Source organism: Nuphar pumila, chromosome 16, assembly GCF_984573655.1.
Source record: "Nuphar pumila chromosome 16, dmNupPumi1.hap1.1, whole genome shotgun sequence".
NCBI classification, from domain to species: domain Eukaryota; kingdom Viridiplantae; phylum Streptophyta; class Magnoliopsida; order Nymphaeales; family Nymphaeaceae; genus Nuphar; species Nuphar pumila.
This window is the reverse complement of record NC_143264.1, coordinates 22,818,030-22,836,112: the sequence shown is the minus strand read 5'-3', so window position 1 is coordinate 22,836,112 and position 18,083 is coordinate 22,818,030. Positions and strand designations below refer to the sequence as shown.

Here is an 18,083-nt window from a genome sequence, read left to right as displayed (position 1 = left end):
GAGATAATGCTGATTACTTTGCTGCAATACACGACAAAAAAAAATTTATCACAGGTTCACATAAAAAATTAACGATCAGATTTCTTCTCTAACCTATTTAGAGTCCAAATCTGGATACTACACGACCACAAAATCTGCTCAAACACACTGCAGAAACCACAACACCACCATAATCAGCACCAGAGACGGTGATGAACCACGACATCTGATCTGAAATCAGATATGAACGACCCTTTTTAAATCCAAAAGGAACTTAAAGAAAATTAATTCTCCACGGCACCTATGTCAAAAAAAAACTTTTAATCGATGATTTTGTTCTGAGCACATCTCAGACAACATACTCCTCATGATACAGGTTTCACAACAACAACACCAAATCATTAGAAACACACTACTTCTGACATCCAGAATCGTGAAAATCCAGATCCACAAATGAACAAAATAAATTTTATTCAACCCACTCAGATTCGATGAAAAAAAAATCATGGGAACAACATACTCCTCATGATACAGGTTTCACGTTACTCATATCCTGCCGCTACTTGATCCAGAAAAAAAAGAGGCCTTTAGATCTGATTACAGATCTGTGTCATGACAAATGTCAGACATCAGATTTGTTATCAGATCTGCACACTCAAAAAAATATTCATGCACACCTTTTTTTTTTCTTTTTCACTCGAGCTTTTGTGCAGACCGAAGAAGTGCTCACGCTCCCCAGAACCTATTGCTCTGATACCATGTGCAAATTTGAATGGAGCACACAGGAACCGAGGCAGAGAGAGAGAGAGAGAGTCGATAATTGTTTTTAGGGCTAATTTCCTCTAGTTTAAATAGAGGAGATTAGTCTAAGAATAAAATTATGCATGGGTCCCTCATATATTAAAATACCAAAACACTACTTAAGAATAAAAAGGCTTCAGACGACTAATCTTAACAAGAGAGAAAGACTACAGGAATAGAGGAAGCCAATGATTTAAACACCATTTCTCTTGAAGATTTAGTTGGTAATTTGATGACATATGAAGTTCAACTTCAAGATAGACAAGAAGAAGAACCAAAGAAGAAATTTCTTGGATTCAAAGCCACTTCAGACTCTGAAGATTTAGATGAAGCTGATTATATTGCCCTTATCACTAGGCAATTCAAAAGATTCATAAAAAAAAGGAGATTCTAAAGAAAGGTGAAGAAAATTGAACCATTAAATCCTGATGAAGTTAAGTGTTTCAACTGCAAAAAGGATGGACATATCAAAAGAGATTGTCATCTCAAAATCAAGCCTAAGGACCAATTCAAGAAGAAAAAGGCATTTCAAGCAAGTTGGGATGAAAATGACTCTTCTTTCGATGAAGAATCAAATGAAGAAGTCGCCAACATGTGCTTTGTAGCACAAGAAGACTCAGTGAGTCAATTTGATTATGATGACTTATTAGAAGCTTTTAATGATTTATATGCTAAATTTAAGAGTCTAAGTTCTAAAAACAAAGAGTTGAAAACAGAAAATTTGACTCTTGACTCTAAGAACAATTTATTACTTCAAGAGATGGAAGTTCTCAAGAAGGAAAACTTTTCTCAAGCATTTAAGATAAAAGAAATTGGCATTAGAACCAATGTCTTACAAGAAGAGATATCTAGTTTGAAAGAAAAATCTAATGATCTTCTCTTTATAGTGACTAAGTTCACTAATGGTCAAGAAAATCTAAAAAAATTTTTTGGTTCTCAAAGATGCTTGGTTAACAAAACTGGATTGGGATATAGTTTCTTTGATACTCAAAATAGACCAAACTATGTGGTAAAGAATCAAAGTCAAAATTCTCAATCATTGGTTCAAAGAACTCGGTTTTCTAGACATGTATATCATGGTAGAAACATATCACATCATGGTACTTCCAATATATATAAGCCTAGACATGATTATCCATCTTATCATTTTAGAAATGCTAAATCATTTTATAATAGAAAGAATAATTATTCTCAAAGGAAACCAAAATCCAAATGGATTTGGGTTCCTAAGACTAACTCTCATGGACCCGAATATAAAAAAGGGTCAAATGCTTTGTCTTCCAATTTTGTTGTACGTACACAAAATAAGGAACAAGTGGATCTTGGACAACGGCTGTTTCAAACATATGACTGTAAGGTCAGAGTTATTTTTCACCCTTCAAAGTAAGGATGGAGGAACCGTCTCCTTTGGTGACAATAGTAAGGGAAAAGTAATCGGTATTGGTAATCCAAAAATTTTCTTGATAGAAAATGTTCGTTTATTTGATGAATTAATGCATAATTTGTTATCTATTAGTCAATTATGTGACAAAGGTTTTCTCGTTTCTTTTGAACTTGATTTATGCTTAATTTCTGATTCTTGTTCTAAAAAGATCATCTATAAAGGAAAAAGAAGGAACAATGTATATGAACTTTATCTTGATGAGTTACCCACCTTCAATGAAAAATGTCTTATTGCTTCAAATGAAATTCAATGGTTATGGCACAAGAGACTTGGACCTGTTAACTTCAAATCTATGTCACACGGGTGCGGGTGCGGGGGTGCGACACTTTCAAAACCTTGGGTGCGGGGGTGCGGCAAAAAAAATAAAATAAAATAAATAATATATATATATATAGAAAGGGGTCCGGGATACCGTAGCCCAGAATTTATTTTTTTTAAATCTAAAAAATGGACCAAAATGACCCCGATAGCCCGCGGGCTGGCCCTAGCCCATCTCACGTATATAACAGATGGGGTTTCTAAAATCATGACCCAAACCGGGTAGGCTTAGCCCATGAGGCTGCTGGGCTGGTTGCCCACCCGTATGTACCATGGTCATCCCATGTCAAATGACAACTATGGTAGCCCTTAGTCAGAAAAGGATAGCCCCTGTGAGCTATACATATAACTTTTTAATTGAAATAATACATTTTAATACTTTTTATTTTCAATTACGTGGGACGAGTTTGAGCTGCCTTGAAGGTCTCCTCTATCCGATGTAATTCGAACCTGAATCCGAACCTCATTGCGTGCTACCTGGGAGCTCACACCTTCCTGTGTCTAAATCGAATATCCGATCCACCTGAAAGTGTTATAGGATCGCGGCAACGAGCACTAGAGGGGGGTGAATAGTGCTTTTAAATAGCGTCTTTGGAATTTTGACGGATTTTGAGATTCACAAAGCAATCACACAAATAACACAAGAATTTATCCTGGTTCGGTCTTTCCCGACCTACATCCAGTCACCAAGCAAAACCAGTTTGAGATTTCCACTATCAACTTTGTGTAACTACAAGATCATACACAAACCGAATCCAGTCCCACTTTCAGTAACAAACCTACTGAAAGCAAACAACTCCTTTAAACCAAGGAGTCCTTTCCTTTTACAGAAAAATGAAATAAGTAACAACTTACAAACAACCTACGAGCCCTTCTTATAAATGCAAATGAGATGCAATTGACTTTTGAGGTTGTTGAAATACTCAATTTACGAATTCACTGACTCTCAAAGGAATTTGAGTGAAAAACTGAAGTGAAAAATATCAAGTGAGTGAGAAAATGAATATGAGTGAAAAACAAAGAGTAATTCAATGTAATTCGATTGGATTGCATTGCTTTTGAGTGTGGAATGCACTCATATTTATAGTTGAAAGATTCCATACGTTGAGAGTATGAAAGGGTGTTAAAGCAGTCCATTTTGAACGATCAAAACATTTGAAAAATGAAAAGACACGCCTTTTAAAAGTTTCAAGAAAAACGACAAAATTAGTCGACTGAAACAGTAGTTAGTCGACTGATAATTAACTATTAGTAGACTGACAGTTATCGTCGGTCGACTAATGTGTTTATCAAGCCGTTTGAAAATCTGAAGTTTTGAAACTTAGTTGACTAGAGAAAAAATTAGTCGACTGATAATATCATTAGTAGACTGAAAAATCTTTAAGTCGACTGCTGCTAAATTTTTCTGAAAATACATGTTCTGTCCGGTCTACTGATAGTATCATTAGTCGACTGCTGCTAAATTTTCCAGAAAACAGACATTTTGTCCAGTCGACTGATAAAACCTTCGGTCGACTAATTTGAAAAAACTGATATTTTGCTTAGAAAATTTGGCGCGAAAGGATTAGTCGACTGGTGAGTCTATTGGTCGACTAATAAACATGAAAAATTAAATAAAGAGTTTTCTAAAAAGATTTTCATGAAGGGTTCTTTTAGAAAAGTTTTTCTAAAGACTTTTTAGATGAAATGCAACCAAAATATGCACTCTAAGTAAGACTCTTATAAGAATCTAAGACTTTTAATGAATTTTACATTTGCACATTAGTCTTCAAAGATTCTTCATCGAATTCTTCAATTCTTGTCATCTTTCTTCATTGTCTTAGCTGAAATGCAGTTGATTCACTTGTTCATCATCAAAACCTTGTACTTGAAGTATCATGTACGACTTCATTGTCGTAACACCACCAACCAATGACAATCGTGGTCATGACTCATGAGTCCTTTGACTTGACCTTTGGATGTCATACATCGTCACGAGATCGTACCGTTCGAAAAAATGCCAACCCTCATATAGAAGGCAAATAATAAATAAACCCCCCAAAAAGGAAGTTTCGTATGTAAAAAAGGACAAAAAAATAGGAGAGTATTTCACGGTAGCTCTGCCGGCAAAATAAAGAGGGAGAGGAAGAGGGTTGTGGGGAGAGAGCGAAAACCCTAGATTCCCTCGTCGGAATTCCCAGCTTGCCTGTTTTTCGGCAGCCGGGAGGGCCATGGAGATGATGAACAAGCTCAGGAATCTCGACGCCTACCCGAAGATCAACGAGGACTTCTATAGCAGGACGCTCTCCGGAGGGCTCATCACCCTCATCTCCTCCATCTTCATCTTCCTGTTGGTCCTCTCAAAATTTAGTGAGTTTTCTTTTTTTCATCTTTTGATCGCTTTTCTCGAAAAAGTTTGGGTTTTTGATTCCGCAACCCAGATTTAAAAAAAAAATCCAAAAAATGACCCTGAGTGCGTTGACTGCACCCAGGGTCGGGTGCCGCACCCGCACCCGCGTTGCGTCGCGTTTACGCGGGTGCGGCACCTGTTTGGCCAAATCCCTGTGACATAGCTTCAAATTAATTTCTAAGTTATCCAAGAATGATCTTATTAGAGACCTACCTAGAATATCATATAAAAAGAATAATTTATGTGATGCTTGCCAAATGGGTAAACAAATCAAGAGTTTTTTCAAAGCAAAAGATATAATTTCAACAAATCGTCCTCTCGAACTTTTACATTTAGATCTATTTGGACCATCTAGAATTCAAAGTTTGAATGATAGTAAATATGCTTTTGTTATAGTAGATGATTATTCTCGTTTTACTTGGGTGATTTTTCTGAAAAGCAAAAATGATGGTTTTTTCTGAATTTTCTAAACTTTGTAGAAGAATTACAAATGAAAAATCTACCTCTATTATTACTATTTGTAGTGATCATGGAGGAGAATTTGAAATGAATCTTTTCTAAAGTTCTGTGATTTACATGAAATATCTCAAAAATTTTCTTTTCCTAGAGCAACTCTCCAAAATGGAGTTGTTGAAAGAAAGAATAGAACATTGCAAGAATGTGCTAGAACCATGCTTCAAGATAAAAATTTACCAAAATACTTTTGGTCTGAAGCAGTAAATACAACATGTTATGTTTTAAACCGCGTTCTTATTCGACTATTTTTACATAAAACATGTTTTGAATTGTATTATGATCGTATACCAAAGATCTCATATTTCAAAATTTTTGGTAGTAAATGCTTCTTGTTAAATACCTAAGATAATCTTGAAAAGTTTGATTCAAAATCAGACGAAGCAATATTTCTTGGATATTCTTCTAGAAACAAAGCTTATTGTGTTTTTAATAAAAGAACTTCTTGCATTGAAGAGTCTTTACATATTGTATTTGATGAGAATTGTGAGCAGGTTATACCTATAAGCCAAGGAGAAGAAGTCATACTTCAAGGAGAACCTTCGAGAAAGCACTTCACAAGAAAACATTCATCTTCCACCGGTTTGGAAAGAACTTTCTAATCATCCAAATGAGCAGATTATTGGAGAAATAAAAAGTGGTGTCCAAACTAGAAGGCAATTGGAAGAATATATTGCAAATTTTGCTTTCATATCAAAAATAAAACCAAAGAATATTTGTTATGATGGATTTTGGCTTTTGGCCATGTCTGAAGAACTTAACCAATTCACTCGGAATGATGTATGGGATCTAGTTGATAGATCAAAGGATCATCCGATAATTGAAACAAAATGGGTCTTCCAAAATAAGTTGGACGAAAACGTCCAAGTCATTTGAAACAAAGCAAGGCTAGTAGCACAAGGCTATAACCAAGAAGAAGGCATAAATTTTGATGAAACCTTTGCACCAGTGGCTCGATTCAATTCGAATGATGCTTGCTTTTGCTAGTTACATGAATTTTAAGTTATACCAAATTGATGTTAATAATGCATTTTTGAATGGATACATCAATGAAGAAGTTTATGTAGAACAACCTCCAGGCTTTGAAGATAGAAATATCCAGATAGAGTCTAAAAATTCAAAAGAGCTTTGTACGGACTCAAACAAGCACCAAGTGCATGGTATGAAAGACTACGAAGTTTTCTATAAAAATCTGGTTTTTTCATAGGTCGGGTAAACTTCACTCTATTTATTAAAAATATAAAATCAGATATTCTTATTGTGCAAATTTATGTTGATGATATAATATTTGGTTCTACTAATGATTCTCTTTGCAAAGATTTTGCTAAAGCTATGCAGGAAGAGTTTTTAATGAGCTTGATGGGTGAATTGAACTATTTCCTTGGACTTTAAATAAAGCAAACTGAAGAAGTTATCTTCATCAACCAAGCCAAGTATATAAAAGAACTTCTTAAAAGATTTGGCATGGACTCTTCTAAATCAAGAAGAAATCTTATGAGCACAACTACCTCTCTTGACAAAGATTAAAACGGTTAAACTGTAGATACTAAGCTCTACAGAGGTATGATTGGATCTCTATTATACTTAACTGCCAATCGACCTGATATAATGTTTAGTGTTTGTATGCGTGCTAGATTTCAAGCTAATCCGAAGGAATCTCACTTAATTGCTGTAAAATAAATTCTTTGATACTTGAAAGATACTTCAGACTTTGGTTTGTTTTACCCGAAATCATCTTCCTTCGATTTAGTTTCATATAGTGATGCAGATTATGCTGGAAGCAAATCTGATCTCTAGAGTACTAGTGAAACTTGTCACTTCTTAGGACATTCTTTAGTCTCTTGGTTTAGTAAAAAGCAAAATTTAGTATCACTCTCAACTACTGAAGCGGAATATATAGTGGTTAGTTTAGTATGTTCACAAGTACTATGGATGAAGCAAACCTTAAAAGATTTTGGTTTGAATTACTTCACAACAACAATTTATTGTGATAACACTAGTGCTATAAATCTTTCGAAAAATCTTGTTCAGCACTCAAGAACTAAGCATATTGAAGTGAGACATTATTTTTTACGAGATCATGTTTTAAAAGAAGATATTTCTTTAAATTTTATACCCACAAATACACAACATGTCGACATCTTTACTAAACCACTCAAAAACGAAGATTTTATGAGAATTAGAAAAGCACTAGGCATTTGCTCATTATTAGACTTATAATTTGTTTTTGAAATCTTTGTTTTACTTGAAAATTTTCAAAACCGAACTTTTCAGTCGACTGACATTTGACGATAGTTGGTTATTTTTTTTGGAGGGACCTGATAACTTATATGTTTTAAAAAAAAGGGTCGACTTATGTTCCCAGAAACCCGCCCGTGTGTTTCTTTCTCCTCTGCAGCAGTCGAACCCTCTTTCCCTTTTCTCTACCGCCTCTTCCCCTCTTCTAAAAACCCTCGGTGAATCGGTGCCCCTTTTTTTCACTCACTGGACCATCTCCGCTACACCGGACAACCTCTGCAGTGCCGGATAACGTCTGTATCACCGGACGTTGCCACTGCAACACCGGACATCATCACAGCGTCCCGTCCTTCACTGTGGCAACGCCATCTTCTGCAGGTTCTATCTTTGTATCCTCTTTCTTGACGATGATGCCTCGTCAGAAAACCGCCTCCGGACATGCTTCCCCTTCCTCATCCACATCCACAGCCAAGGCTCAACATGGATTCTCTCTTAACCTCCTTAGAAATCCTCTTCTTTATGACACATTTGGCTCTATTTCTGCCCTTTTCATCTTACTCGGTAGAAGTGTTCTTTTTCACGTTTATTCAAGATATGATCTTGAGGCATTGTTTACAGGGATTTCACATCTTTTTGATGCTTCCTCCGATCGTGATTATTATCCTTTATTGATCCATTTGTTTTACACAAATTTGCAAATAGATCACGATACCGGTTTTCTTTCCTCTCTCGTTAGAGATGTTGAAATCGAGTTTGATTCCAAACTCCTTGGACTGATTCTTGATGTTCCATCTTCGGGAACTCTTTTCAATTCCATTGACCTTAATGATGAAAATATTTTTTAACAAATTCTACTTCCAGGCGCTCCTCATTGTTCTCCTTTCAAAAATACAAACCTTCAACCTCGCGCTCGAATTGCGGGAAGAATTCTTGCTCATAATGTCCTCCCCAAAACAGGATTTTTTTATTATTTTTCAACTGATCTTTCTACTGCTCTATATGTCTTTTTTGGAAATATATCTGCAAATGGGCACACGTCTTTTTTACTACGTTATGGAAATAAAAACCTTTTCTTCCGTATGGGTGTATTTTTACCCTAATCTTCAAATATTTCAAAGTGCCTCTGAATAATAAAAGGTCTGTTTCTGAAAAGGAAATCTTTGTTGAAACCGTTTTTAAACGAATTAAACTTTCCTATCTAGTACCTTCATCCTCTGGATCTCCTATAGCTCCTTAACCATCACCATCTCCTATATCGCCTCCATCTCAAGGCAAAAGGAAGAAATTCTCTACTGGAAAAGATGATGATGAAATTTTGAAACACATTGAAGCTTTGGAACTTCAACAACATACATTTCGTGAGGATGTTACTCAACAACTTTCATCTATTCAGTCTAATATATCTGAAACCAAGGAGATGATCAAGCAACACTTCTCTTGAACTTTGTTTACTGATATTGCTTTGATAACATTTTTTGGGGGTTGTAATATTTTGAACTCCATAGTTGTCTAAGAAGATGTATAGCTTCCATAGTTGATCTTCCAGGCATAAAACCAAATTGATTCTCCGATATCATGACAACCTTCCTCAACCTAGACTCAATCACCCTCTCCCAAAGTTTCATAGTATGACTCATGAGTTTTATACCACGATAGTTTGTGCAATCTTGTATATCACCCTTATTCTTATATAGAGGCACCAAAGTACTCTTCCTCCACTCATTAGGCATCTTATTGAGAGAGGAACAAAGATTTGCATATGGTTTTTATTGATTTGGAGAAGGCATACGATAGAGTACCTAGGGACGTTCTCTGGTGGACAATGATGAAGAAAGGTGTGTCTCTCAAGTACATTATAATTAAGGATATGTATGAAGGAGTAGTAACCAATGTCCGCACTTGTGGAGGGGTGACAACCAATTTTCCTATAACGGTTGGGTTACATCAAGGATCTGCTTTAAGCACTTTCCTATTTGCTATAGTGATGGATGAGCTTACGAGATCAATTCAAGAAAATGTGCCGTGGTGTATGTTGTTTGCTGATGATATTGTTTTGATTGATGAGTCTAGAGCTGGGGTTAATGTTAAGTTAGAATTATGGAGACAGACATTAGAAGCAAGAGGTTTTAAGTTGAGTAAGAGTAAGACAGAATACATGGAATGTCGGTTTAGTAAGCAACGAAGTAGTGATGGGAGTGTAGTGAAGCTTGGTGAGCAAGAAATACCGGTGGATGATTGTTTCAAATATTTGGGATCTATCATTCAAAAGTATGGAGAAATTGATGGAGATGTAAATCATAGGATAAAGGTTGGGTGGATGAAATGGAAAAGTGGAACTGGAGTGTTGTGCGATCGTAGAATGCCATTGCGGTTGAAGGGAAAGTTTTATAGGACGACTATTAGGCCCGCTTTACTATATGGTACGGAATGTTGGGGCTGCCAAGAGACATCATATTCAAAAAATGAGTGTAGCTGAGATGCGTATACTGAGATGGATGTGTGGAAATACAATAAAAGATAAGATTCAGAATGAGGAGATACGTAAGAAAGTAGGCGTTGCACCCATTGAAAATAAGATGAGAGAGAATCGTTTACGGTGGTTTGGACATATTCGGCGAAGGCCTAATGATGCTCCAGTTAGAAGGATGGAGAAATGGGAAAATATATTAGTTAAAAGAGGTCGGGGTAGGCCTAGGAAGACATGGATGAAGGTGATAGGAAAGGATATGAATGCTTTGAACCTCACCGAGGACATGGCATTGGATAGAAATGATTGGAGGAGAAGGATTCATGTGGAAGACCCAGAATGATTTTCTTTTTTGGTTCATATCGCCGACCCCAATTGTTTTGGGATGAAGGCGTAGTTGTTGTTGTAATATTTTGAACTTGTATCTGCATTTTTTTTTTGATACTCTGACTCCACCTACTCTTTTTTATCATGACAAAGGGGGAGAAGAAAAACAATATGCATGAGAAGAAAAACAATGTGTTAGCAATGTTGATATTATGCTAACTTCTTATGTTTTGACAACATATTGATAGGGGGAGTAAGTTTTCTATCTGTTTATCAATGCTCTATCTGTGACTAGTTTGTCATCATAAAAAAGGGGGAGATTGTTAAGACAAGGAAGCTGTACACGATAATTCAAGTATAAGATTTTGATGATGAACAACTGAAACAACTGAATTTCAGCTAAAGCAATGAAGAAAGATGAAAAGAATTGAAGAATTCGTTAAAGAATCTGTGAAGACAAGTGTGCAAATGTAAATTTCTTTAAAAGTCTTAGATTCTTGTAAGAGCCTTACTTTGATTGCATATCTTACTTGCATTTCACCTAAAAATACTTAAGAAAAACTTTTCTAAAAGAACCCTTGACGAAAATCATTTTAGAAATCTCTTTACCCACATTTTCAGGTTTATTAGTCGATTAATAGACTCATCAGTCAACCGATTTTTCACGCCAGTTTTTCAAAGCAAAACGTCAACTTTCTGATTAGTCGACTAATCAACAATTAGTCGACCGACCAAAATGTTCGATTTTTGAAAAATTTAGCAGGAGTCAACTGAAAGTTTTTTCCAGTCTACTGATGATTTTCATCAGTCGACTAACTTTTCTTTAGTCGACAAAGTTTCAAAAATCAGAATTTAAATCTGTTCGGCTAGACACAGTAATCGACTGACTTTAACTGTCAGTCTGCTAATATTTAATTTCAGTCGACTAATAACTATTCCAGTCAACTAATATAGCCGTTTTCTGAAACTTTTAAAAGGTGCATCTTTTCAGTTTTTCAAACGATTTAACCGTTCAAAACTAACTGTTTTGACACCCTTTCGTACCACCAATGTATGAAATTCCTCAGCTATAAATAAGAGTGTGATCTACACTCAAAATGATTGAATTGAATCAAATCGAATTACATTGATTTTAAAGATCGAATTCTTTGTTTTTCACTCCTATTAATTCAAGTATTCGTTTTCTCACTCACTGAGTATTTTCACTTTAGTTTTTCACTCCAATTCTTTCTGTGAGTTAGTGAAATTGTGAGTTGAGTATTTCAGCAACCTTAGATTCCACTCCATTTACATTCATAAGAAAGGCTTGTAGGTTGATTGTAAGTTGGTTATTTCAATTTTTCTGTAAAAGGACAAAGTCTCTTTGGTTTAAATGAGAAATTTGCTTTCAGTAGGGTTGTTGCTGAAAGTGGGACCTGTTTTGGTCTATTTGATCTTGTGGTGACACAAGTGTGATAGTAGAAATCTCAAGCGGGTTTTGCTTGGGGACTGGATGTAGGTCTGAAAGACCGAACCAGGATAAAATTCTTGTGTTCTTTGTGTGTGATTGCTTTGCAGTATTCAAATTCCTTCAAATTTCAAAAACGAAGATTAAAAGCACTATTCACCCCCCCTCTACTGTTCGTTGCATCGATCCTACAACACTTTCATAAAAAAACCCTGGGTGCAGGTCATTTTTGTTCAGTTTTTTTTTCTTTTTCTTTTTATGTCGGTGAAAGGTAGGGAAGAGGAGAAGAAGAGAGAGACATAGAGAAAGAGAAGTAAGAAAAAGAGCATAAATGAAAAGAGAGGTACCTTCTTCTTCTTCTCCTTTTACTTGGAGAGAGAGAGAGACGGTGGTGGGGTGAGGGTTACAAAGAGAGAGAAGAAAAAAAGAGGGAGAGAGGGGCACTGGGTGAGGGTTACGAAGTGAGAAAAAGAGAGGGAGAGAGGGGTGGTAGGTGAGGGTTACGAAGAGAGATGCGGGGGTGGGGTTTATGAAGAGTGGGAGAGAGAGGCGGTGGGGTAAGGTTACCTAGAGAGAGAGGCATGGGGATGAGGGTTACGAAGAGAGGAAGGGAGAGGCGGTGGGGTGAGTTTACCAAGAGAGAGAGAGAGAGAGAGAGAGAGAGAGAGAGAGAGAGAGAGAGAGAGAGAGAGAGAGAGAGAGTTGTGGGGGTTACGAAGAGAGGGAGAGAGAGAGGTGGTGGGGTGGAGTTAGGGGTGTCAAAGGTTTAGAATTTACCTAGACCCGACTCAGACCAAACCTTATATGGTCTGGGTATGGTGACAAATAAGAAGACCCGGGTCTAGACCCGAAGGTCCGGTTAATACATGGACCCGGGTATAGTTTTTGAAATTTTATATCAGACCCGGACTCAACCCGAGTTCTGATTAAGACCTGCAATTTTTCAATGTATAAATGATAAAAAATATTATTTTACTGGGTATGGTCCGGGTTTGTTTCATGTAGTTCTTATTGGGTTCGAGTATAGTTTCTCTTACAGTAGATCCAATTAGACCTGGATCCAGATTTGATACCATACCCAGAAATCTGGTCCAAGTCTGGTTCTGCCTGAGTCCGAACAAAACCCGACCCGTTGACACCCCTAGGTGGAGTTAATAAGAGAGAGAAAAGAGGGGTTTGGGTCTGAATCTAGATCCATATTTGATCTAGACCCAAACTCTCTCTCTCTCTCTCTCTCTATATATATATATATATATATATATATATACCAGAGTTGCCGGTTGAGGAAGCGGGAGCGGGAAGCGAGGCACTTTCAAAAATGTAGGAAGCGGGGAAGCGTGGGACCACTTAGAAGAAAATTATGAACCGTCTTGGAAGCGACATAGGAAGCGAACCGGAAGCGACCTAGGAAGCGGAAAAAAATGAAAAATGGGGAAGCGCGGGGGGAAGCGTGGGGGAAGCGCGTTTCCCATACCCATAAAAGGGAAGCGCGCTTCCCAAAACGGGGGGACGCTTCCCCTCACGCTTCGGAAGCGCGACGTTTCGCGCTTCCTAAGCGCGCTTCGGGGAAGCACGCTTCCCCTTTACCCTAGGCGCTTCCGGTAACTCTGATATATACTCTCCTGCACCCTGCACCGAAGTTTTTTTAAAGTGCCGCACCCGCACCTATGTGACATAGGTGGTGTAGTTGGATGATGTCCTGTCTAGAACCTAAAGTGAAGCCTGCATTATGGTGCTGCTGTTTGTGCAAAAATAAGCGCTATTTTTGGAATAAACTGGAAGATATTGAGAGAAAATCTGTAAGATCTTTACTGATTGCAACAGTAAATTGTTTGGCCCTTTTCTTCTGTATTGAACAGATTGATCCTGGGCTGATTTTCCAAGATCTCATGGTTATCTTTTTTGAGAAGCAACCTATTTTGTAGACAAGAGAGCAGCGATGGAGGTTTCTACTGCGAAGGTGTCCCTATTTATCAGCTCAGTCGTTCTTTTCTCTGTGTGTTTCTGGTGCGTGTGATTCTCTTCAATTGGGCGTGAATAGATTCTCCTCCAAATAGTCAGTCCATGTGCAAAGCATATTTATAGTGTGAGTGGGTACAAAACATGTAGTAAATTTGCTAAGTCATCTTTTATTCACTTGCCAGTGTTACTGATGAATATATTATAAAAGAATGTCATATACAAAACATGTGAGTGGGTACAAAGCATTTCTGGGTGCCATGTAAGTTCTTTTTGACCTTGTGCAATGACAGTTGGATGTAATAGGCATTGATGAAGCACAATTCTTTGAAGATTTGTATGAGTTCTGCCAGATGTCCGCTGACCGTGATGGGAAGACTAATTGTTGCAGGTCTTGATGGTGATTACCTGAGGTAATATTTAATGCACCTTTACCTGTTGAGCTTTTGTAATTCAGGAAATGTGTACTAATCCTTTGAGAAGTCCAAGCAATCCAAGTTAAAAAGCTTGTTTTGCTTCTATATTGCCTTTGAAGTTTGTTTCGCTTAGAGTTTCATTTCATATGCTATTTGATGCATTTAATCCTTTCATTGCTTATCAGCGTTATATTTTTTATGCAAAGAATCTCTTAGTGCCAAATGATCATCATTGTTATTCCAAAAATGAAAAGAAAAATATACTATACATCTGGTTATGCATCTGCTATAATTTGGAGGTGGAAGGAGAGGGAGAGGTCGATGCAACATAATGAATGTATTTTGAGTCTTGGTCTTATTGTCAATTGATGTTTTCTTTTCGTGAAATGCCACTAACATGATCTGTATTTCTCAATGATTTTGGAGTTTCAATTTGTTATTTGTTACATTTGCTTTACCAGTTTGAAATCATGCACACAAATGCACATACTTGGTAATATATATAATTAAATGTATAAGTGTTTCCCTATGTAATATGAAATTGCTACGCTACCCATTTTATGTGTTCTGTATGTACATGTGACATGGATGAGTGTATATGCGTTCACATAGAATTTTTGAGCCTTAGACACAAACTATTCCTTTTCTTTGGAATCATTAACACAAATGCACATACTTGATAATATAAACAATTAAATGCCTAAATGTTTCCTTATATAATATTTAATTGCTATGCTACCCGTTTTATGTGTTCCTTTTCTTTCTTTTACAAGGAGAATACTTCTGAGCATATCTTTAAACATGGATCTGGTTTTGGATATTTATGTTTCTAGTGCTCCTGTAGTTTATTCGATAGATTGGGTTTTACAGGTTGCCGACAACTTTTACTAGATGTTGCTTTTTAAACCCATGCTGTCAATGGGTATTGTTGACTGGTTGAGGATGTGTGCTGATTGTTTAGATGAAGTTCCTGAAAATTGGCATGCCTTGCATTTGTGGTGGTCAGAGGGTTTCATTTGTTCTAATTGTTCAAAAGAAATGCTTAAAGTTTAATGACTTACTGATATCTAAACGTAATATGCTGGTGCTAGTCGGCTGTCAAACATCAATTAGAAAGAATCTTGGTTTAGGTGTTCTAGACTTCTAGTCAAAAGAATGTGGTGAATATAGCAAGTGGTTTATGGTGCTACTTTAATAAAGAAAACAAATGTAACAATTTCAGGAAGGAATCTATGAACAAATCTTAATAAGAGAACTTATAAAAAGTGTGTTTTTTATTGTAGTTTAGTATGAAAAAGATATTACTCGTACAAAAGATGTGTACATGACCATTTAGAGAGTATGGTAGATTCCCAAGCTTTTTACCAAGATGATTTAGAGAATGTTTTCCCAAATGAAACGAGCTTGAATTATTTATGCTCGTCCTCTGAATAACTCCACTAATATCGATACTGCTTTTGAATGAACACTTGACAGGAGAAGCTTTGGATCAGTTCTTGATATTGTACCTCTAGCTGAAACCGTGACCAAGTTGAAGGCTCACTGCAAACTCTGTGGAAAACATGCTTCATTCACTCAGGAAAAGTGGACAGACACAGACCGAACTGATTGGTGGGGCTGATGTTTACATGCCACTCTGTAGGCAGCATTATGTGAATGGCCAAGTTATTGAAGCTACAAGAACTATTTTGGATTCTCAACCGATTTATGGCTCTTACATTGAAGCTGCTGTATCTAGTTAGGAAGCCCAAGGCTAAATGTCTTGTCTTAAGTTTTTGGGTTGATTGTGTTTAAATGTCATTTTTCTCTTTTTCTAAGGCTCTCTTCTAAACTCTTCGCTTGTGCCTTGCATCTGTTCTCTATCATTAGCCACATCACGATCTCTTAATTTTGATCCATTTGCCACTGCTAGGCAATGAGTGTGAGATACGGTCAATGGTCAGTGTGGGGCGTGGACGGATTAGGTTTGGTTGGACATATGAATCAAGTTCAACATTTTATTCTGGATATGGATCTCAAATAAGATTCAATTGGATCAGATTTGGCATGATCCTCTCATCTCGTATCTGATTTGTTTGTTCCTTGTAGCCAAAATGTATGCTGATGACATTTTCAAAAAGCATCAAACTCCGGCAGGGGTGAACGTTGTCTACTGCCTTTCTTTCCCAACTTTCTGGCTTCAAAAGTATATGCTGAATTGGCAATTGGCGCATTATTTCTGTCGGTGAAAGCAGGTTGCTGGGATGGGAGTTCATGCATTTGGTGAAAACTTGGTCAAATTACTTTGGTGGTGGATTTTTATAGAAACTAGCAGTCCTGATGGGCGTGTTTATGCATTTGGGAATGGAAGTGAGATCATATCTTCTGTGTTCGTACCATATCCTGAATATGGTAGATAATGCCGTAAGAAGATACATTTGCATATGAAAAAAAAAACCTTCAACTTCCTGGAATGATCAGGACAAGCCATAAAATAGGTTAAAATAAGTTTTTTTTTTCAAAAGAATAGGTCAAAATAAGCTTATTTTATTTCCCACTATGCATGTTTATATGATGTTGACTTGTAGGTCATCCATAACTTTGAAAGGAATGTAGTACCTTTGAATTGCATGCCGTGGGGAATCAATAAAAAAGTATGCGACTGGTGTGTAATTCAAGACAGTTGGAAGTCAGTGAACAAAACTTTAAGACTCGCAGAAATTGCTAAGCTCAAGGAAATCAATACTCGAAGAAATGCAAAAAAATGTGAAAAGGTTGAAACGCCGTGCCGTTTAAGTTGCCATGTGAAAAGAAAGCTCTCTTGGTTTGAGATATTTGGAGGCAAACTTGATCGGCAATCCTGCACTTTCTTTCTTGAGATAACAAATCCACAACTTCCCCTTTAATTTATGTTTCTTCATTTAGTCATGATCATGCCTTAGCCCACAGACTGTTGAGTGTGTTGACTTTTGAGTCAAAGGCTAAGGAGCTGGCGTAGTCAAACAGTGAGCCCGGGTCGACCACTAAGTGAAGTTTCTATTTGGATGGCTGCCTTTTCAGGAATTAGTCCTTTACTCATTTGAGCTAAGTGGTATCTAACAATACTTTAATGATTTGAGCAGAATTTTGCTAAATCATGCTTTGATGAGCCCTAATGACTCCATGCATGACTTGGGCAACACGATTATGACAAGTGATGCTGAATAAAATCCATGTCTTGCTCATTCAAACCTACACCACAATTATCATGGATTTGGTTTTTGGCAATATTTTCAAAAGCCAATATATTACTGAAAAATATGATATTTTCAAATTATTTCCTATTTTAAAAATCACATGTATATTGCAATATTAACACAGTACAAACAAATTTTGTGGTATTTCTATGCCTTATATTTTTATTTATACATTCATGTATACCATATATAGTCATATATGCTGATATTTCTCAAGATTTTGAACAGAAAACTAAAATTTTCAAAATATCGTGGGATTTTCACAAGCATAAGAGTTGGGAGATTGATTCAAACCACAGAATTAATAGATAGAACAGGGGCAGGTTGACTAAAACTAGTCTCAAGAGTTGCTCCAGCCCAAGTGCTAAGCCGTGAACCTAGTCCAAGTCGATCGAGTCTGGAATTGGGTCAAGTTTATTAAAATGTGAAAATATAGTTAATCATATTTATCTAACATAAAATGATGATCCTTATAGAAATCTGAGCCCACGTATGCACGGCCAAGGCTTGCGGAGTAGGAGAGGTTTTGACTTCCTCGTGCACTCTTGGGGAGCTCATTTTCTTGAGGCG

The 18,083-nt window shown here is 36.8% G+C and overlaps 1 pseudogene; it reads left to right on the top strand.

Annotated features, from left to right (window-relative positions):
* Window positions 1-4,752: 4,752 nt before the first annotated feature.
* LOC149813084 (thymidine kinase-like) lies at window positions 4,753-16,135 on the top strand (annotated as a pseudogene).
* The last annotated feature ends 1,948 nt before the right edge of the window (window positions 16,136-18,083 follow it).